Below are 22,927 nucleotides of genomic sequence, written 5' to 3' on the forward strand. Positions count from 1 at the left end.
GGACCTGTCTGAGGATTTCGTTGAAAACGGGATAAACCCCATGTAACTAAACAGAAGCATTCTCAGAACCTTCTTCGTGAGGTTTGAGTTCAACGCACGGTATGGAAACTTCCTCTGAGAGTTCAGGTTTGAAACACTCTTTTTTTAGAGTCTGCAAGTGGATATTTGGAACTCTCTGAGGCCTATCGCAGTAAAGGAAATAACTTCATATAAAAACAAGACAGGAGAATTTTCAGAAAATTCTTTGTGACAATTGAGTTCAACTCACAGAGCTGAACATTCCTTATGATGGAGCACTTTGGAAACACACTTTTTGTAGAATCTGCAAGTGGATATTTGGATCTGTCTGAGGTTTTCGCTGGAAACGGGATAAACACCACATAACTAAATGGAAGCATTCTCAGAACCTTCTTCGTGATGTTTGCATTCAACCCTCAGTGTTGAATCTTCCTCTGAGAGTTCAGGTTTGAAACACTCTTTTTTTAGAATCTGCAAGTGGATATTTGGAACTCTTTGGGGCCTATCATAGTAAAGGAAATAACTTCATATAAAAACAAAACAGAAGCATTCTCAGAAATTTCTTTGTGACAATTGAGTTCAACTCACAGAGCTGAACATTCCTTGTGATGGAGCAGTTTCGAAACACGCTTTTTGTAGAATCTGCAAGTGGATATTTGGACCTGTCTGAGGATTTCGTTGAAAACGGGATAAACCCCACGTAACTAAACAGAAGCATTCTCAGAACCTTCTTCGTGACGTTTGAGTTCAACTCACGGTGTTGAACCTTCCTCTGAGAGTTCAGGTTTGAAACACTCTTTTTTTAGAGTCTGCAAGTGGATATTTGGAACTGTTTGGGGCCTATCGTAGTAAAGGAAATAACTTCATATAAAAACATTACAGAAGCATTCTCAGAAAATTCTTTGTGACAATTGAGTTCAACTCACAGATCTGAACATTCCTTATGATGGAGCGGTTTCAAAACACAATTTTTGTAGAATCTGCAAGTGGATATTTGGACCTCTCTGAGGATTTCGTTGGAAACGGGATAACTTCACCTAACTAAACAGAAACATTCGCAGGAACTTCTTTGTGATGTTTGCATTCAAATCCCAGAGTTGAACCTTCCTTTGATAGTTCAGGTTTCAAACACTCTTTTAGTAGGGTCTGCAAGTGGTTATTTGGACCACTTTGTGGCCTTCATTCGAAACGGGTATATCTTCACATAAAATCTAGACAGTAGTCTCCTCAGAAACTTTTCTGTGATGATTGCATTCAACTCACAGATTTGAACACTCCTTTTGATAGAGCAGTTTTGAAACTCTCTTTTTGTAGAATCTGCAAGGGCATATGTGGATCTCTTTGAAGATTTCTTTGGAAACAGGAATATCTTCACATAAAAAGTAAACAGAAGCATTCTCAGAAACTTCTTTGTGATGTTTGTGTTCAACTCACAGAGTTTCACATTGCTTTTCATAGAGTAGTTTTGAAACATTCTTTTCGTAGAATCTGCAAGTGGACATTTGGAGCGCTTTCAGGCCTGTGGTGGAAAAGGTAATATCTTTACATAAATACTAGAGAGAAGCATTGTCAGAAACTTCTTTGGGATGATTGCATTCAACTCACAGAGTTGTACTTTCCTTTTGACAGAGCAGCTTTGAGACACTGCTTTCTAGAATCTGCAAGTGGACACTTGGAGGGCTTTGTGGCCTGTGGTGGAAAAGGAAATATGTTCTCATAAAAGCTAGATAGCAGCATTCTCAGAAACTACTTTGTGATGACTGCATTCAAGTCACAGAGTTGAACACTCTCTTTGATAGAGCGGTTTGGAAGCACTCTTTCTGTAGAACCTGCAAATGGAGATTTGGACCACTTTGAGGCCCATGGCAGCAGAGGAAGTAACTTCATATAAAAACTAGACAGTAGCCTTCCCAGAAAACACCTTGTGACGATTGAGTTCAACTCACCGAGTGGAACATTCCTTTTGATGGAGCAGTTTCGAAACACACTTTTTGTAGAATCTGCAAGTGGATATTTGGACCTCTGTGAGGATTTCGTTGGAAATGGGATAAACCTGATATAAGTAAACAGAAGAATTCTCAGAACATTCTTCGGGATGCTTGCATTGAACTCACAGTGTTGAACCTTTCTCTGATAGATCAGGTTTGAAACACTCTTTTTGCAGAATCAGCAATTGGCTATTTGGACCTCTTTGAGGCCTATCGTAGTAAAGGAAATAACTTCCTATAAAAACAAGACAGAAGCATTTTCAGAAAACTCTTTGTGACGATTGAGTTCAACTCACAGAGCTGAACATTCCTTATGATGGAGCACTTTCGAAACACACTTTTTGTAGAATCAACAAGTGGAAATTTGGACCTGTCTGAGGATTTCGTTGGAAACGGGATAAACCCCACATAACTAAACAGAAGCATTCTCAGAACATTCGTCGTGATGTTTGCATTCAACTCACAGTGTTGAACCTTCTTCTGAGAGTTCAGGTTTGAAACACTCTTTTTTAGAATCTGCAAGTGGATATTTGGAACTCTCTGAGGCCTATCGCAGTAAAGGAAATAACTTCATATAAAAACAAGACAGAAGAATTTCCAGAAAATTCTTTCTGACAATTGAGGTCAACTCACAGAGTGGAACATTCCTTATCATGGAGTAGTTTCGAAACACACCTTTTGTAGAATCTGCAGGTTGATATTTGGACCTGTCTGAGGATTTCGCTGGAAATGGGATAAACACCACATAACTAAATGGAAGCATTCTCAGAACCTTCTTCGTGATGTTTGCATTCAACCCTCAGTGTTGAATCTTCCTCTGAGAGTTCAGGTTTGGAACACTCTTTTTTTAGAATCTGCAAGTGGATATTTGGAACTCTTTGGGGCCTATCGTAGTAAAGGAAATAACTTCATATAAAAACAAAACAGAAGCATTCTCAGAAATTTCTTTGTGACAATTGAGTTCAACTCACAGAGCTGAACATTCCTTATTATGGAGCAGTTTCAAAACACGCTTTTTGTAGAATCTGCAAGTGGATATTTGGACCTGTCTGAGGATTTCGTTGAAAACGGGATAAACCCCACGTAACTAAACAGAAGCATTCTCAGAACCTTCTTCGTGACGTTTGAGTTCAACCCACGGAGTTTAACCTTCCTCTGAGAGTTCAGGTTTGAAACACTCTTTTTTTAGAGTCTGCAAGTGGATATTTGGAACTCTCTGAGGCCTATCGCAGTAAAGGAAATAACTTCATATAAAAACAAGACAGGAGAATTTTCAGAAAATTCTTTGTGACAATTGAGTTCAACTCACAGAGCTGAACATTCCTTATGATGGAGCACTTTTGAAACACACTTTTTGTAGAATCTGCAAGTGGATATTTGGACCTGTCTGAGGATTTTGCTGGAAACGGGATAAACACCACATAACTAAATGGAAGCATTCTCAGAACCTTCTTCGTGATGTTTGCATTCAACCCTCAGTGTTGAATCTTCCTCTGAGAGTTCAGGTTTGAAACACTCTTTTTTTAGAATCTGCAAGTGGATATTTGGAACTCTTTGGGGCCTATCATAGTAAAGGAAATAACTTCATATAAAAACAAAACAGAAGCATTCTCAGAAATTTCTTTGTGACAATTGAGTTCAACTCACAGAGCTGAACATTCCTTGTGATGGAGCAGTTTCGAAACACGCTTTTTGTAGAATCTGCAAGTGGATATTTGGACCTGTCTGAGGATTTCGTTGAAAACGGGATAAACCCCACGTAACTAAACAGAAGCATTCTCAGAACCTTCTTCGTGACGTTTGCGTTCAACTCACGGTGTTGAAGCTTCCTCTGAGAGTTCAGGTTTGAAACGCTCTTTTTTTAGAGTCTGCAAGTGGATATTTGGAACTGTTTGGGGCCTATCGTAGTAAAGGAAATAACTTCATATAAAAACATTACAGAAGCATTCTCAGAAAATTCTTTGTGACAATTGAGTTCAACTCACAGATCTGAACATTCCTTATGATGGAGCGGTTTCAAAAAACAATTTTTGTAGAATCTGCAAGTGGATATTTGGACCTCTCTGAGGATTTCGTTGGAAACGGGATAACTTCAGCTAACTAAACAGAAACTTTCGCAGGAACTTCTTTGTGATGTTTGCATTCAAATCCCAGAGTTGAACCTTCCTTTGATAGTTCAGGTTTCAAACACTCTTTTAGTAGGGTCTGCAAGTGGTTATTTGGACCACTTTGTGGCCTTCATTCGAAACGGGTATATCTTCACATAAAATCTAGACAGTAGTCTCCTCAAAAACTTTTCTGTGATGATTGCATTCAACTCACAGAGTTGAACACTCCTTTTGATAGAGCAGTTTTGAAACTCTCTTTTTGTAGAATCTGCAAGGGCATATGTGGATCTCTTTGAAGATTTCTTTGGAAACAGGAATATCTTCACATAAAAAGTAAACCGAAGCATTCTCAGAAACTTCTTTGTGATGTTTGTGTTCAACTCACAGAGTTTCACATTGCTTTTCATAGAGTAGTTTTGAAACATTCTTTTTGTAGAATCTGCAAGTGGACATTTGGAGCGCTTTCAGGCCTGTGGTGGAAAAGGTAATATCTTTACATAAATACTAGAGAGAAGCATTGTCAGAAACTTCTTTGGGATGATTGCATTCAACTCACAGAGTTGTACTTTCCTTTTGACAGAGCAGCTTTGAGACACTGCTTTCTAGAATCTGCAAGTGGACACTTGGAGGGCTTTGTGGCCTGTGGTGGAAAAGGAAATATGTTCTCATAAAAGCTAGATAGCAGCATTCTCAGAAACTACTTTGTGATGACTGCATTCAAGTCACAGAGTTGAACACTCTCTTTGATAGAGCGGTTTGGAAGCACTCTTTCTGTAGAACCTGCAAATGGAGATTTGGACCACTTTGAGGCCCAAGGCAGCAGAGGAAGTAACTTCATATAAAAACTAGACAGTAGCCTTCCAAGAAAACACCTTGTGACGATTGAGTTCAACTCACCGAGTGGAACATTCCTTTTGATGGAGCAGTTTCGAAACACACTTTTTGTAGAATCTGCAAGTGGATATTTGGACCTCTGTGAGGATTTCGTTGGAAATGGGATAAACCTGATATAACTAAACAGAAGAATTCTCAGAACATTCTTCGGGATGCTTGCATTGAACTCACAGTGTTGAACCTTTCTCTGATAGATCAGGTTTGAAACACTCTTTTTGCAGAATCAGCAATTGGCTATTTGGACCTCTTTGAGGCCTATCGTAGTAAAGGAAATAACTTCCTATAAAAACAAGACAGAAGCATTTTCAGAAAACTCTTTGTGACGATTGAGTTCAACTCACAGAGCTGAACATTCCTTATGATGGAGCACTTTCGAAACACACTTTTTGTAGAATCAACAAGTGGAAATTTGGACCTGTCTGAGGATTTCGTTGGAAACGGGATAAAACCCACATAACTAAACAGAAGCATTCTCAGAACATTCGTCGTGATGTTTGCATTCAACTCACAGTGTTGAACCTTCTTCTGAGAGTTCAGGTTTGAAACACTCTTTTTTAGAATCTGCAAGTGGATATTTGGAACTCTCTGAGGCCTATCGCAGTAAAGGAAATAACTTCATATAAAAACAAGACAGAAGAATTTCCAGAAAATTCTTTCTGACAATTGAGGTCAACTCACAGAGTGGAACATTCCTTATCATGGAGCAGTTTCGAAACACACCTTTTGCAGAATCTGCAGGTGGATATTTGGACCTGTCTGAGGATTTCGCTGGAAATGGGATAAACACCACATAACTAAATGGAAGCATTCTCAGAACCTTCTTCGTGATGTTTGCATTCAACCCTCAGTGTTGAATCTTCCTCTGAGAGTTCAGGTTTGGAACACTCTTTTTTTAGAATCTGCAAGTGGATATTTGGAACTCTTTGGGGCCTATCGTAGTAAAGGAAATAACTTCATATAAAAACAAAACAGAAGCATTCTCAGAAATTTCTTAGTGACAATTGAGTTCAACTCACAGAGCTGAACATTCCTTATTATGGAGCAGTTTCAAAACACGCTTTTTGTAGAATCTGCAAGTGGATATTTGGACCTGTCTGAGGATTTCGTTGAAAACGGGATAAACCCCACGTAACTAAACAGAAGCATTCTCAGAACCTTCTTCGTGAGGTTTGAGTTCAACCCACGGAGTTTAACCTTCCTCTGAGAGTTCAGGTTTGAAACACTCTTTTTTTAGAGTCTGCAAGTGGATATTTGGAACTCTCTGAGGCCTATCGCAGTAAAGGAAATAACTTCATATAAAAACAAGACAGGAGAATTTTCAGAAAATTCTTTGTGACAATTGAGTTCAACTCACAGAGCTGAACATTCCTTATGATGGAGCACTTTGGAAACACACTTTTTGTAGAATCTGCAAGTGGATATTTGGACCTGTCTGAAGATTTCGCTGGAAACGGGATAAACACCACATAACTAAATGGAAGCATTCTCAGAACCTTCTTCGTGATGTTTGCATTCAACCCTCAGTGTTGAATCTTCCTCTGAGAGTTCAGGTTTGAAACACTCTTTTTTTAGAATCTGCAAGTGGATATTTGGAACTCTTTCGGGCCTATCATAGTAAAGGAAATAACTTCATATAAAAACAAAACAGAAGCATTCTCAGAAATTTCTTTGTGACAATTGAGTTCAACTCACAGAGCTGAACATTCCTTGTGATGGAGCAGTTTCGAAACACGCTTTTTGTAGAATCTGCAAGTGGATATTTGGACCTGTCTGAGGATTTCGTTGAAAACGGGATAAACCCCACGTAACTAAACAGAAGCATTCTCAGAACCTTCTTCGTGAGGTTTGAGTTCAACTCACGGTGTTGAACCTTCCTCTGAGAGTTCAGGTTTGAAACACTCTTTTTTTAGAGTCTGCAAGTGGATATTTGGAACTGTTTGGGGCCTATCGTTGTAAAGGAAATAACTTCATATAAAAACATTACAGAAGCATTCTCAGAAAATTCTTTGTGACAATTGAGTTCAACTCACAGATCTGAACATTCCTTATGATGGAGCGGTTTCAAAACACAATTTTTGTAGAATCTGCAAGTGGATATTTGGACCTCTCTGAGGATTTCGTTGGAAACGGGATAAGTTCACCTAACTAAACAGAAACATTCGCAGGAACTTCTTTGTGATGTTTGCATTCAAATCCCAGAGTTGAACCTTCCTTTGATAGTTCAGGTTTCAAACACTCTTTTAGTAGGGTCTGCAAGTGGTTATTTGGACCACTTTGTGGCCTTCATTCGAAACGGGTATATCTTCACATAAAATCTAGACAGTAGTCTCCTCAGAAACTTTTCTGTGATGATTGCATTCAACTCACAGAGTTGAACACTCCTTTTGATAGAGCAGTTTTGAAACTCTCTTTTTGTAGAATCTGCAAGGGCTTATGTGGATCTCTTTGAAGATTTCTTTGGAAACAGGAATATCTTCACATAAAAAGTAAACCGAAGCATTCTCAGAAACTTCTTTGTGATGTTTGTGTTCAACTCACAGAGTTTCACATTGCTTTTCATAGAGTAGTTTTGAAACATTCTTTTCGTAGAATCTGCAAGTGGACATTTGGAGCGCTTTCAGGCCTGTGGTGGAAAAGGTAATATCTTTACATAAATACTAGAGAGAAGCATTGTCAGAAACTTCTTTGGGATGATTGCATTCAACTCACAGAGTTGTACTTTCCTTTTGACAGAGCAGCTTTGAGACACTGCTTTCTAGAATCTGCAAGTGGACACTTGGAGGGCTTTGTGGCCTGTGGTGGAAAAGGAAATATGTTCTCATAAAAGCTAGATAGCAGCATTCTCAGAAACTACTTTGTGATGACTGCATTCAAGTCACAGAGTTGAACACTCTCTTTGATAGAGCGGTTTGGAAGCACTCTTTCTGTAGAACCTGCAAATGGAGATTTGGACCACTTTGAGGCCCATGGCAGCAGAGGAAGTAACTTCATATAAAAACTAGACAGTAGCCTTCCCAGAAAACACCTTGTGACGATTGAGTTCAACTCACCGAGTGGAACATTCCTTTTGATGGAGCAGTTTCGAAACACACTTTTTGTAGAATCTGCAAGTGGATATTTGCATGTCTGTGAGGATTTCGTTGGAAATGGGATAAACCTGATATAACTAAACAGAAGAATTCTCAGAACATTCTTCGGGATGCTTGCATTGAACTCACAGTGTTGAACCTTTCTCTGATAGATCAGGTTTGAAACAGTCTTTTTGCAGAATCAGCAATTGGCTATTTGGACCTCTTTGAGGCCTATCGTAGAAAAGGAAATAACTTCCTATAAAAACAAGACAGAAGCATTTTCAGAAAACTCTTTGTGACGATTGAGTTCAACCCACAGAGCTGAACATTCCTTATGATGGAGCACTTTCGAAACACACTTTTTGTAGAATCAACAAGTGGAAATTTGGACCTGTCTGAGGATTTCGTTGGAAACGGGATAAACCCCACATAACTAAACAGAAGCATTCTCAGAACATTCGTCGTGATGTTTGCATTCAACTCACAGTGTTGAACCTTCTTCTGAGAGTTCAGGTTTGAAACACTCTTTTTTAGAATCTGCAAGTGGATATTTGGAACTCTCTGAGGCCTAACGCAGTAAAGGAAATAACTTCATATAAAAACAAAACAGAAGCATTCTCAGAAATTTCTTTGTGACAATTGAGTTCAACTCACAGAGCTGAACATTCCTTATGATGCAGCAGTTTCGAAACACGCTTTTTGTAGAATCTGCAAGTGGATATTTGGACCTGTCTGAGGATTTCGCTGAAAACGGGATAAACCCCACGTAACTAAACAGAAGCATTCTCAGAACTTTCTTCGTGACGTTTGCGTTCAACTCACGGTGTTGAACCATCCTCTGAGAGTTCAGGTTTGAAACACTCTTTTTTTAGAGTCTGCAAGTAGATATTTGGAACTCTTTGGGGCCTATCACAGTAAAGGAAATAACTTCATATAAAAACAAGACAGGAGAATTTTCAGAAAATTCTTTGTGACAATTGAGTTCAACTCACAGATCTGAACATTCCTTATGATGGAGCACTTTCAAAACACACTTTTTGTAGAATCTGAAAGTGGATATTTGGACCTGTCTGAGGATTTCGCTGGAAACGGGATAAACACCACATAACTAAATGGAAGCATTCTCAGAACCTTCTTCGTGATGTTTGCATTGAACCCTCAGTGTGGAATCTTCCTAGGAGAGTTCAGGTTTGAAACACTCTTTTTTAATAATCTGCAAGTTGGTATTTGGAACTCTTTGGGGCCTATCATAGTAAAGGAAATAACTTCATATAAATCAAAACAGAAGCATTCTCAGAAATTTCTTTGTGACAATTGAGTTCAACTCACAGAGCTGAACATTCCTTGTGATGGAGCAGTTTCGAAACACGCTTTTTGTAGAATCTGCAAGTGGATATTTGGACCTGTCTGAGGATTTCGTTGAAAACGGGATAAACCCCACGTAACTAAACAGAAGCATTCTCAGAACCTTCTTCGTGAAGTTTGCATTCAACTCACCGTGTTGAACCTTCCTCTGAGAGTTCAGGTTTGAAACACTCTTTTTTTAGAGTCTGCAAGTGGATATTTGGAACTCTTTGAGGCCTATCGCAGCAAAGGAAATAACTTCATAGAAAAACAAGACAGGAGAATTTTCAGAAAATTCTTTGTGACAATTGAGGTCAACTCACAGAGCTGAACATTCCTTATGATGGAGCACTTTCGAAACACACTTTTTGTAGAATCTGCAAGTGGATATTTGGACCTGTCTGAGGATTTCGCTGGAAACGGGATAAACACCACATAACTAAATGGAAGCATTCTCAGAACCTTCTTCATGATGTTTGCATTCAACCCTCAGTGTTGAATCTTCCTCTGAGAGTTCAGGTTTGAAACACTCTTTTTTTAGAATCTGCAAGTGGATATTTGGAACTCTTTGGGGCCTATCATAGTAAAGGATATAACTTCATATAAAAACATTACAGAAGCATTCTCAGAAATTTCTTTGTGACAATTGAGTTCAACTCACAGATCTGAACATTCCTTATGATGGAGCGGTTTCGAAACACAATTTTTGAAGAATCTGCAAGTGGATATTTGGACCTCTCTGAGGATTTCGTTGGAAACGGGATAACTTCACCTAACTAAACAGAAACTTTTGCAGGAACTTCTTTGTGATGTTTGCATTCAAATCCCAGAGTTGAACCTTCCTTTGATAGTTCAGGTTTCAAACACTCTTTTAGTAGGGTCTGCAAGTGGTTATTTGGACCACTTTGTGGCCTTCATTCGAAACGGATATATCTTCACATAAAATCTAGACAGTAGCCTTCTCAGAAACTTTTCTGTGATGATTGCATTCAACTCACAGAGTTGAACACTCCTTTTGATAGAGCAGTTTTGAAACTCTCTTTTTGTAGAATCTGCAAGGGCATATGTGGATCTCTTTAAAGATTTCTTTGGAAACTGGAATATCTTCACATAAAAAGTAAACAGAAGCATTCTCAGAATCCTCTTTGTGATGTTTGTGTTCAACACACAGAGTTTCACATTGCTTTTCATAGAGTAGTTTTGAAACATTCTTTTCGTAGAATCTGCAAGTGGACATTTGGAGCGCTTTCAGGCCTGCGGTGGAAAAGGTAATATCTTCACATAAATACCAGAGAGAAGTATTGTCAGAAACTTCTTTGGGATGATTGCATTCAACTCACAGAGTTGTACTTTCCTTTTGACAGAGCAGCTTTGAAACACTGTTTTTCTAGAATCTGCAAGTGGACACTTGGAGGGCTTTGTGGCCTGTGGTGGAAAAGGAAATATGTTCTCATAAAAGCTAGATAGCAGCATTCTCAGAAACTACTTTGTGATGATTGCATTCAAGTCACAGAGTTGAACACTCTCTTTGATAGAGCGGTTTGGAAGCACTCTTTCTGTAGAACCTGCAAATGGAGATTTGGACCACTTTGAGGCCCATGGCAGCAGAGGAAGTAACTTCATATAAAAACTAGACAGTAGCCTTCCCAGAAAACACCTTGTGACGATTGAGTTCAACTCACCGAGTGGAACATTCCTTTTGATGGAGCAGTTTCGAAACACACTTTTTGTAGAATCTGCAAGTGGATATTTGGACCTCTGTGAGAATTTCGTTGGAAATGGGATAAACCTGATATAACTAAACAGAAGAATTCTCAGAACATTCTTCGGGATGCTTGCATTGAACTCACAGTGTTGAACCTTTCTCTGATAGATCAGGTTTGAAACACTCTTTTTGCAGAATCAGCAATTGGCTATTTGGACCTCTTTGAGGCCTATCGTAGTAAAGGAAATAACTTCCTATAAAAACAAGACAGAAGCATTTTCAGAAAACTCTTTGTGACGATTGAGTTCAACTCACAGAGCTGAACATTCCTTATGATGGAGCACTTTCGAAACACACTTTTTGTAGAATCAACAAGTGGAAATTTGGACCTGTCTGAGGATTTCGTTGGAAACGGGATAAACCCCACATAACTAAACAGAAGCATTCTCAGAACATTCTTCCTGATGTTTGCATTCAACTCACAGTGTTGAACCTTCTTCTGAAAGTTCAGGTTTGAAACACTCTTTTTTTAGAATCTGCAAGTGGATATTTGGAACTCTCTGAGGCCTATCGCAGTAAAGGAAATAACTTCATATAAAAACAAGACAGAAGAATTTTCAGAAAATTCTTTGTGACAATTGAGGTCATCTCGCGGAGCGGAACATTCTTTATGATGGAGCAGTTTCGAAACACACTTTTTGTACAATCTGCAGGTGGATATTTGGACCTGTCTGAGGATTTCGCTGGAAATGGGATAAACACCACATAACTAAATGGAAGCATTCTCAGAACCTTCTTCGTGATGTTTGCATTCAACCCTCAGTGTTGAATCTTCCTCTGAGAGTTCAGGTTTGAAACACTCTTTTTTTAGAATCTGCAAGTGGATATTTGGAACTCTTTTGGGCCTATCGTAGTAAAGGAAATAACTTCATATAAAAACAAAACAGAAGCATTCTCAGAAATTTCTTTGTGACAATTGAGTTCATCACACAGAGCTGAACATTCCTTATGATGGAGCAGTTTCGAAACACGCTTTTTGTAGAATCTGCAAGTGGATATTTGGACCTGTCTGAGGATTTCGTTGAAAACGGGATAAACCCCACGTAACTAAACAGAAGCATTCTCAGAACCTTCTTCGTGAAGTTTGCGTTCAACGCACGGTGTTGAACCTTCCTCTGAGAGTTCAGGTTTGAAACACTCTTTTTTTAGAGTCTGCAAGTGGATATTTGGAACTCTCTGAGGCCTATCGCAGTAAAGGAAATAACTTCATATAAAAAAAAGACAGGAGAATTTTCAGAAAATTCTTTGTGACAATTGAGTTCAACTCACAGAGCTGAACATTCCTTGTGATGGAGCAGTTTCGAAACACGCTTTTTGTAGAATCTGCAAGTGGATATTTGGACCTGTCTGAGGATTTCGTTGAAAACGGGATAAACCCCACGTAACTAAACAGAATCATTCTCAGAACCTTCTTCGTGACGTTTGAGTTCAACTCACGGTGTTGAACCTTCCTCTGAGAGTTCAGGTTTGAAACACTCTTTTTTTAGAGTCTGCAAGTGGATATTTGGAACTGTTTGGGGCCTATCGTAGTAAAGGAAATAACTTCATATAAAAACATTACAGAAGCATTCTCAGAAAATTCTTTGTGACAATTGAGTTCAACTCACAGATCTGAACATTCCTTATGATGGAGCGGTTTCAAAACACAATTTTTGTAGAATCTGCAAGTGGATATTTGGACCTCTCTGAGGATTTCGTTGGAAACGGGATAACTTCACCTAACTAAACAGAAACTTTCGCAGGAACTTCTTTGTGATGTTTGCATTCAAATCCCAGAGTTGAACCTTCCTTTGATAGTTCAGGTTTCAAACACTCTTTTAGTAGGGTCTGCAAGTGGTTATTTGGACCACTTTGTGGCCTTCATTCGAAACGGGTATATCTTCACATAAAATCTAGACAGTAGTCTCCTCAGAAACTTTTCTGTGATGATTGCATTCAACTCACAGAGTTGAACACTCCTTTTGATAGAGCAGTTTTGAAACTCTCTTTTTGTAGAATCTGCAAGGGCATATGTGGATCTCTTTGAAGATTTCTTTGGAAACAGGAATATCTTCACATAAAAAGTAAACCGAAGCATTCTCAGAAACTTCTTTGTGATGTTTGTGTTCAACTCACAGAGTTTCACATTGCTTTTCATAGAGTAGTTTTGAAACATTCTTTTCGTAGAATCTGCAAGTGGACATTTGGAGCGCTTTCAGGCCTGTGGTGGAAAAGGTAATATCTTTACATAAATACTAGAGAGAAGCATTGTCAGAAACTTCTTTGGGATGATTGCATTCAACTCACAGAGTTGTACTTTCCTTTTGACAGAGCAGCTTTGAAACACTGCTTTCTAGAATCTGCAAGTGGACACTTGGAGGGCTTTGTGGCCTGTGGTGGAAAAGGAAATATGTTCTCATAAAAGCTAGATAGCAGCATTCTCAGAAACTACTTTGTGATGATTGCATTCAAGTCACAGAGTTGAACACTCTCTTTGATAGAGCGGTTTGGAAGCACTCTTTCTGTAGAACCTGCAAATGGAGATTTGGACCACTTTGAGGCCCATGGCAGCAGAGGAAGGAACTTCATATAAAAACTAGACAGTAGCCTTCCCAGAAAACACCTTGTGACGATTGAGTTCAACTCACCGAGTGGAACATTCCTTTTGATGGAGCAGTTTCGAAACACACTTTTTGTAGAATCTGCAAGTGGATATTTGGACCTCTGTGAGGATTTCGTTGGAAATGGGATAAACCTGATATAACTAAACAGAAGAATTCTCAGAACATTCTTCGGGATGCTTGCATTGAACTCACAGTGTTGAACCTTTCTCTGATAGATCAGGTTTGAAACACTCTTTTTGCGGAATCAGCAATTGGCTATTTGGACCTCTTTGAGGCCTATCGTAGTAAAGGAAATAACTTCCTATAAAAAAAAGACAGAAGCATTTTCAGAAAACTCTTTGTGACGATTGAGTTCAACTCACAGAGCTGAACATTCCTTATGATGGAGCACTTTCGAAACACACTTTTTGTAGAATCAACAAGTGGAAATTTGGACCTGTCTGAGGATTTCGTTGGAAACGGGATAAACCCCACATAACTAAACAGAAGCATTCTCAGAACATTCTTCGTGATGTTTGCATTCAACTCACAGTGTTGAACCTTCTTCTGAGACTTCAGGTTTGAAACACTCTTTTTTTAGAATCTGCAAGTGGATATTTGGAACTCTCTGAGGCCTATCGCAGTAAAGGAAATAACTTCATATAAAAACAAGACAGAAGAATTTTCAGAAAATTCTTTGTGACAATTGAGGTCAACTCACAGAGCGGAACATTCCTTATGATGGAGAAGTTTCGAAACACACTTTTTGTAGAATCTGCAGGTGGATATTTGGACCTGTCTGAGGATTTCGCTGGAAATGGGATAAACACCACATAACTAAATGGAAGCATTCTCAGAACCTTCTTCGTGATGTTTGCATTCAACCCTCAGTGTTGAATCTTCCTCTGAGAGTTCAGGTTTGGAACACTCTTTTTTTAGAATCTGCAAGTGGATATTTGGAACTCTTTGGGGCCTATCGTAGTAAAGGAAATAACTTCATATAAAAACAAAACAGAAGCATTCTCAGAAATTTCTTTGTGACAATTGAGTTCAACTCACAGAGCTGAACATTCCTTGTGATGGAGCAGTTTCGAAACACGCTTTTTGTAGAATCTGCAAGTGGATATTTGGACCTGTCTGAGGATTTCGTTGAAAACGGGATAAACCCCACGTAACTAAACAGAATCATTCTCAGAACCTTCTTCGTGACGTTTGAGTTCAACTCACGGTGTTGAACCTTCCTCTGAGAGTTCAGGTTTGAAACACTCTTTTTTTAGAGTCTGCAAGTGGATATTTGGAACTGTTTGGGGCCTATCGTAGTAAAGGAAATAACTTCATATAAAAACATTACAGAAGCATTCTCAGAAAATTCTTTGTGACAATTGAGTTCAACTCACAGATCTGAACATTCCTTATGATGGAGCGGTTTCAAAACACAATTTTTGTAGAATCTGCAAGTGGATATTTGGACCTCTCTGAGGATTTCGTTGGAAACGGGATAACTTCACCTAACTAAACAGAAACTTTCGCAGGAACTTCTTTGTGATGTTTGCATTCAAATCCCAGAGTTGAACCTTCCTTTGATAGTTCAGGTTTCAAACACTCTTTTAGTAGGGTCTGCAAGTGGTTATTTGGACCACTTTGTGGCCTTCATTCGAAACGGGTATATCTTCACATAAAATCTAGACAGTAGTCTCCTCAGAAACTTTTCTGTGATGATTGCATTCAACTCACAGAGTTGAACACTCCTTTTGATAGAGCAGTTTTGAAACTCTCTTTTTGTAGAATCTGCAAGGGCATATGTGGATCTCTTTGAAGATTTCTTTGGAAACAGGAATATCTTCACATAAAAAGTAAACCGAAGCATTCTCAGAAACTTCTTTGTGATGTTTGTGTTCAACTCACAGAGTTTCACATTGCTTTTCATAGAGTAGTTTTGAAACATTCTTTTCGTAGAATCTGCAAGAGGACATTTGGAGCGCTTTCAGGCCTGTGGTGGAAAAGGTAATATCTTTACATAAATACTAGAGAGAAGCATTGTCAGAAACTTCTTTGGGATGATTGCATTCAACTCACAGAGTTGTACTTTCCTTTTGACAGAGCAGCTTTGAGACACTGCTTTCTAGAATCTGCAAGTGGACACTTGGAGGGCTTTGTGGCCTGTGGTGGAAAAGGAAATATGTTCTCATAAAAGCTAGATAGCAGCATTCTCAGAAACTACTTTGTGATGATTGCATTCAAGTCACAGAGTTGAACACTCTCTTTGATAGAGCGGTTTGGAAGCACTCTTTCTGTAGAACCTGCAAATGGAGATTTGGACCACTTTGAGGCCCATGGCAGCAGAGGAAGTAACTTCATATAAAAACTAGACAGTAGCCTTCCCAGAAAACACCTTGTGACGATTGAGTTCAACTCACCGAGTGGAACATTCCTTTTGATGGAGCAGTTTCGAAACACACTTTTTGTAGAATCTGCAAGTGGATATTTGGACCTCTGTGAGGATTTCGTTGGAAATGGGATAAACCTGATATAACTAAACAGAAGAATTCTCAGAACATTCTTCGGGATGCTTGCATTGAACTCACAGTGTTGAACCTTTCTCTGATAGATCAGGTTTGAAACACTCTTTTTGCGGAATCAGCAATTGGCTATTTGGACCTCTTTGAGGCCTATCGTAGTAAAGGAAATAACTTCCTATAAAAACAAGACAGAAGCATTTTCAGAAAACTCTTTGTGACGATTGAGTTCAACTCACAGAGCTGAACATTCCTTATGATGGAGCACTTTCGAAACACACTTTTTGTAGAATCAACAAGTGGAAATTTGGACCTGTCTGAGGATTTCTTTGGAAACGGGATAAACCCCACATAACTAAACAGAAGCATTCTCAGAACATTCTTCGTGATGTTTGCATTCAACTCACAGTGTTGAACCTTCTTCTGAGAGTTCAGGTTTGAAACACTCTTTTTTAGAATCTGCAAGTGGATATTTGGAACTCTTTGAGGCCTATCGCAGTAAAGGAAATAACTTCATATAAAAACAAGACAGGAGAATTTTCAGAAAATTCTTTGTGACAATTGAGGTCAACTCACAGAGCTGAACAATCCTTATGCTGGAGCACTTTCGAAACACACTTTTTGTAGAATCTGCAAGTGGATATTTGGACCTGTCTGAGGATTTCGCTGGAAACGGGATAAAGACCACATGCTAAATGGAAGCATTCTCAGAACCTTCTTCGTGATGTTTGCATTCAACCCTCAGTGTTGAATCTTCCTCTGAGAGTTCAGGTTTGAAACACTCTTTTTTTAGAATCTGCAAGTGGATATTTGGAACTCTTTGGGGCCTATCATAGTAAAGGAAATAACTTCATATAAAAACGAAACAGAAGCATTCTCAGAAATTTCTTTGTGACAATTGAGTTCAACTCACAGAGCTGAACATTCCTTGTGATGGAGCAGTTTCGAAACACGCTTTTTGTAGAATCTGCAAGTGGATATTTGGACCTGTCTGAGGATTTCGTTGAACACGTGATAAATCCCACGTAACTAAACAGAATCATTCTCAGAACCTTCTTCGTGACGTTTGCGTTCAACTCACGGTGTTGAACCTTCCTCTGAGAGTTCAGGTTTGAAACACTCTTTTTTAAGAGTCTGCAAGTGGATATTTGGAACTCTTTGAGGCCTATCGCAGTAAAGGAAATAACTTCATATAAAAACAAGACAGGAGAATTTTCAGAAAATTCTTTGTGACAATTGAGGTCAACTCACAGAGCTGAACAATCCTTATGATGGAGCACTTTCGAAACACACTTTTTGTAGAATCTGCAAGTGGATATTTGGACCTGTCTGAGGATTTCGCTGGAAACGGGATAAAGACCACATGCTAAATGGAAGCATTCTCAGAACCTTCTTCGTGATGTTTGCATTCAACCCTCAGTGTTGAATCTTCCTCTGAGAGTTCAGGTTTGAAACACTCTTTTTTTAGAATCTGCAAGTGGATATTTGGAACTCTTTGGGGCCTATCATAGTAAAGGAAATAACTTCATATAAAAACGAAACAGAAGCATTCTCAGAAATTTCTTTGTGACAATTGAGTTCAACTCACAGAGCTGAACATTCCTTGTGATGGAGCAGTTTCGAAACACGCTTTTTGTAGAATCTGCAAGTGGATATTTGGACCTGTCTGGGGATTTCGTTGAAAACGGGATAAACCCCACGTAACTAAACAGAAGCATTCTCAGAACCTTCTTCGTGACGTTTGCGTTCAACTCACGGTGTTGAACCTTCCTCTGAGAGTTCAGGTTTGAAACACTCTTTTTTTAGAGTCTGCAAGTGGATATTTGGAACTGTTTGGGGACTATCATAGTAAAGGTAATAACTTCATATAAAAACATTACAGAATCATTCTCAGAAAATTCTTTGTGACAATTGAGTTCAACTCACAGATCTGAACATTCCTTATGATGGAGCGGTTTCAAAACACAATTTTTGTAGAATCTGCAAGTGGATATTTGGACCTCTCTGAGGATTTCGTTGGAAACGGGATAACTTCACCTAACTAAACAGAAACTTTCGCAGGAACTTCTTTGTGATGTTTGCATTCAAATCCCAGAGTTGAACCTTCCTTTGATAGTTCAGGTTTCAAACACTCTTTTAGTAGGGTCTGCAAGTGGTTATTTGGACCACTTTGTGGCCTTCATTCGAAACGGGTATATCTTCACATAAAATCTAGACAATAGTCTCCTCAGAAACTTTTCTGTGATGATTGCATTCAACTCACAGATTTGAACACTGCTCTTGATAGAGCAGTTTTGAAACTCTCTTTTTGTAGAATCTGCAAGGGCATATGTGGATCTCTTTGAAGATTTCTTTGGAAACAGGAATATCTTCACATAAAAAGTAAACCGAAGCATTCTCAGAAACTTCTTTGTGATGTTTGTGTTCAACTCACAGAGTTTCACATTGCTTTTCATAGAGTAGTTTTGAAACATTCTTTTCGTAGAATCTGCAAGTGGACATTTGGAGCGCTTTCAGGCCTGTGGTGGAAAAGGTAATATCTTTACATAAATACTAGAGAGAAGCATTGTCAGAAACTTCTTTGGGATGATTGCATTCAACTCACAGAGTTGTACTTTCCTTTTGACAGAGCAGCTTTGAAACACTGCTTTCTAGAATCTGCAAGTGGACACTTGGAGGGCTTTGTGGCCTGTGGTGGAAAAGGAAATATGTTCTCATAAAAGCTAGATAGCAGCATTCTCAGAAACTACTTTGTGATGATTGCACTCAAGTCACAGAGTTGAACACTCTCTTTGATAGAGCGGTTTGGAAGCACTCTTTCTGTAGAACCTGCAAATGGAGATTTGGACCACTTTGAGGCCCATGGCAGCAGAGGAAGTAACTTCATATAAAAACTAGACAGTAGCCTTCCCAGAAAACACCTTGTGACGATTGAGTTCAACTCACCGAGTGGAACATTCCTTTTGATGGAGCAGTTTCGAAACACACTTTTTGTAGAATCTGCAAGTGGATATTTGGACCTCTGTGAGGATTTCGTTGGAAATGCGATAAACCTGATATAAGTAAACAGAAGAATTCTCAGAACATTCTTCGGGATGCTTGCATTGAACTCACAGTGTTGAACCTTTCTCTGATAGATCAGGTTTGAAACACTCTTTTTGCAGAATCAGCATTTGGCTATTTGGACCTCTTTGAGGCCTATCTTAGTAAAGGAAATAACTTCCTATAAAAACAAGACAGAAGCATTTTCAGAAAACTCTTTGTGACGATTGAGTTCAACTCACAGAGCTGAACATCCTTATGATGCAGCACTTTCGAAACACACTTTTTGTAGAATCAGCAATTGGAAATTTGGACCTGTCTGAGGATTTCGTTGGAAACGGGATAAACCCCACATAACTAAACAGAAGCATTCTCAGAACATTCTTCGTGATGTTTGCATTCAACTCACAGTGTTGTACCTTCTTCTGAGAGTTCAGGTTTGAAACACTCTTTTTTAGAATCTGCAAGTGGATATTTGGAACTCTCTGAGGCCTATCGCAGTAAAGGAAATAACTTCATAGAAAAACAAGACAGAAGAATTTTCAGAAAATTCTTTGTGACAATTGAGGTCAACTGACAGAGCTGAACATTCCTTATGATGGAGCAGTTTCGAAACACACTTTTTGTAGAATCTGCAGGTGGATCTTTGGACCTGTCTGAGGATTTCGCTGGAAATGGGATAAACACCAAATAACTAAATGGAAGCATTCTCAGAACCTTCTTCGTGATGTTTGCATTCAACCGTCAGTGTTGAATCTTCCTCTGAGAGTTCAGGTTTGAAACACTCTTTTTTTAGAATCTGCAAGTGGATATTTGGAACTCTTTGGGGCCTATCATAGTAAAGGAAATAACTTCATATAAAAACAAAACAGAAGCATTCTCAGAAATTTCTTTGTGACAACTGAGTTCAACTCACAGAGCTGAACATTCCTTGTGATGGAGCAGTTTCGAAACACTCTTTTTGCAGAATCTGCAAGTGGATACTTGGACCTGTCTGAGGATTTCATTGAACACGGGATAAACTCCACGTAACTAAACAGAATCATTCTCAGAACCTTCTTCGTGACGTTTGCGTTCAACTCACGGTGTTGAACCTTCCTCTGAGAGTTCAGGTTTGAAACACTCTTTTTTTAGAGTCTGCAAGTGGATATTTGGAACTCTTTGAGGCCTAACGCAGTAAAGGAAATAACTTCATATAAAAACAAGACAGGAGAATTTTCAGAAAATTCTTTGTGACAATTGAGGTCAACTCACGGAGCGGAACATTCCTTATGATGGAGCACTTTGGAAACACACTTTTTGTAGAATCTGCAAGTGGATATTTGGACCTGTCTGAGGATTTCGCTGGAAACGGGATAAACACCACATAACTAAATGGAAGCATTCTCAGAACCTTCTTCGTGATGTTTGCATTCAACCCTCAGTGTTGAATCTTCCTCTGAGAGTTCATGTTTGGAACACTCTTTTTTTAGAGTCTGCAAGTGGATATTAGGAACTCTTTGGGGCCTATCGTAGTAAAGGAAATAACTTCATATAAAAACAAAACAGAAGCATTCTCAGAAATTTCTTTGTGACAATTGAGTTCAACTCACAGAGCTGAACATTCCTTGTGATGGAGCAGTTTCGAAACACGCTTTTCGTAGAATCTGCAAGTGGATATTTGGACCTGTCTGAGGATTTCGTTGAAAACGGGATAAACCCCACGTAACTAAACAGAAGCATTCTCAGAACCTTCTTCGTGATGTTTGAGTTCAACTCACGGTGTTGAACATTCCTCTGAGAGTTCAGGTTTGAAACACTCTTTTTTTAGAGTCTGCAAGTGGATATTTGGAACTCTTTGAGGCCTATCACAGTAAAGGAAATAACTTCATATAAAAAGAAGACAGGAGAATTTTCAGAAAATTCTTTGTGACAATTGAGGTCAACTCACAGAGCTGATCATTCCTTATGATGGAGCACTTTGGAAACACACTTTTTGTAGAATCTGCAAGTGGATATTTGGACCTGTCAGAGGATTTCGCTGGAAACGGGATAAACACCACATAACTAAATGGAAGCATTCTCAGAACCTTCTTCATGATGTTTGCATTCAACCCTAAGTGTTGAATCTTCCTCTGAGAGTTCAGGTTTGAAACACTCTTTTTTTAGAATCTGCAAGTGGATATTTGGAACTCTTTGGGGCCTATCATAGTAAAGGAAATAACTTCATATAAAAACAAAACAGAAGCATTCTCAGAAATTTCTTTGTGACAATTGAGTTCAACTCACAGAGCTGAACATTCCTTGTGATGGAGCAGTTTCGAAACACGCTTTTTGTAGAATCTGCAAGTGGATATTTGGACCTGTCTGAGGATTTCGTTGAAAACGGGATAAACCCCACGTAACTAAACAGAAGCATTATCAGAACCTTCTTCGTGACGTTTGCGTTCAACTCGCGGTGTTGAACCTTCCTCTGAGAGTTCAGGTTTGAAACACTCTTTTTTTAGAGTCTGCAAGTGGATATTTGGAACTGTTTGGGGCCTATCGTAGAAAAGGAAATAACTTCATATAAAAACATTACAGAAGCATTCTCAGAAAATTCTTTGTGACAATTGAGTTCAACTCACAGATCTGAACATTCCTTATGATGGAGCGGTTTCAAAACACAATTTTTGTAGAATCTGCAAGTGGATATTTGGACCTCTTTGAGGATTTCGTTGGAAACGGGATAACTTCACCTAACTAAACAGAAACTTTCGCAGGAACTTCTTTGTGATGTTTGCATTCAAATCCCAGAGTTGAACCTTCCTTTGATAGTTCAGGTTTCAAACACTCTTTTAGTAGGGTCTGCAAGTGGTTATTTGGACCACTTTGTGGCCTTCATTCGAAACGGGTATATCTTCACATAAAATCTAGACAATAGTCTCCTCAGAAACTTTTCTGTGATGATTGCATTCAACTCACAGATTTGAACACTGCTCTTGATAGAGCAGTTTTGAAACTCTCTTTTTGTAGATTCTGCAAGGGCATATGTGGATCTCTTTGAAGATTTCTTTGGAAACAGGAATATCTTCACATAAAAAGTAAACCGAAGCATTCTCAGAAACTTCTTTGTGATGTTTGTGTTCAACTCACAGAGTTTCACATTGCTTTTCATAGAGTAGTTTTGAAACATTCTTTTCGTAGAATCTGCAAGTGGACATTTGGAGCGCTTTCAGGCCTGTGGTGGAAAAGGTAATATCTTTACATAAATACTAGAGAGAAGCATTGTCAGAAACTTCTTTGGGATGATTGCATTCAACTCACAGAGTTGTACTTTCCTTTTGACAGAGCAGCTTTGAAACACTGCTTTCTAGAATCTGCAAGTGGACACTTGGAGGGCTTTGAGGCCTGTGGTGGAAAAGGAAATATGTTCTCATAAAAGCTAGATAGCAGCATTCTCAGAAACTACTTTGTGATGATTGCATTCAAGTCACAGAGTTGAACACTCTCTTTGATAGAGCGGTTTGGAAGCACTCTTTCTGTAGAACCTGCAAATGGAGATTTGGACCACTTTGAGGCCCATGGCAGCAGAGGAAGTAACTTCATATAAAAACTAGACAGTAGCCTTCCCAGAAAAC

This window comes from Gorilla gorilla, chromosome 18 (genome assembly GCF_029281585.2).
Source record: "Gorilla gorilla gorilla isolate KB3781 chromosome 18, NHGRI_mGorGor1-v2.1_pri, whole genome shotgun sequence".
Lineage (NCBI taxonomy): Eukaryota > Metazoa > Chordata > Mammalia > Primates > Hominidae > Gorilla > Gorilla gorilla.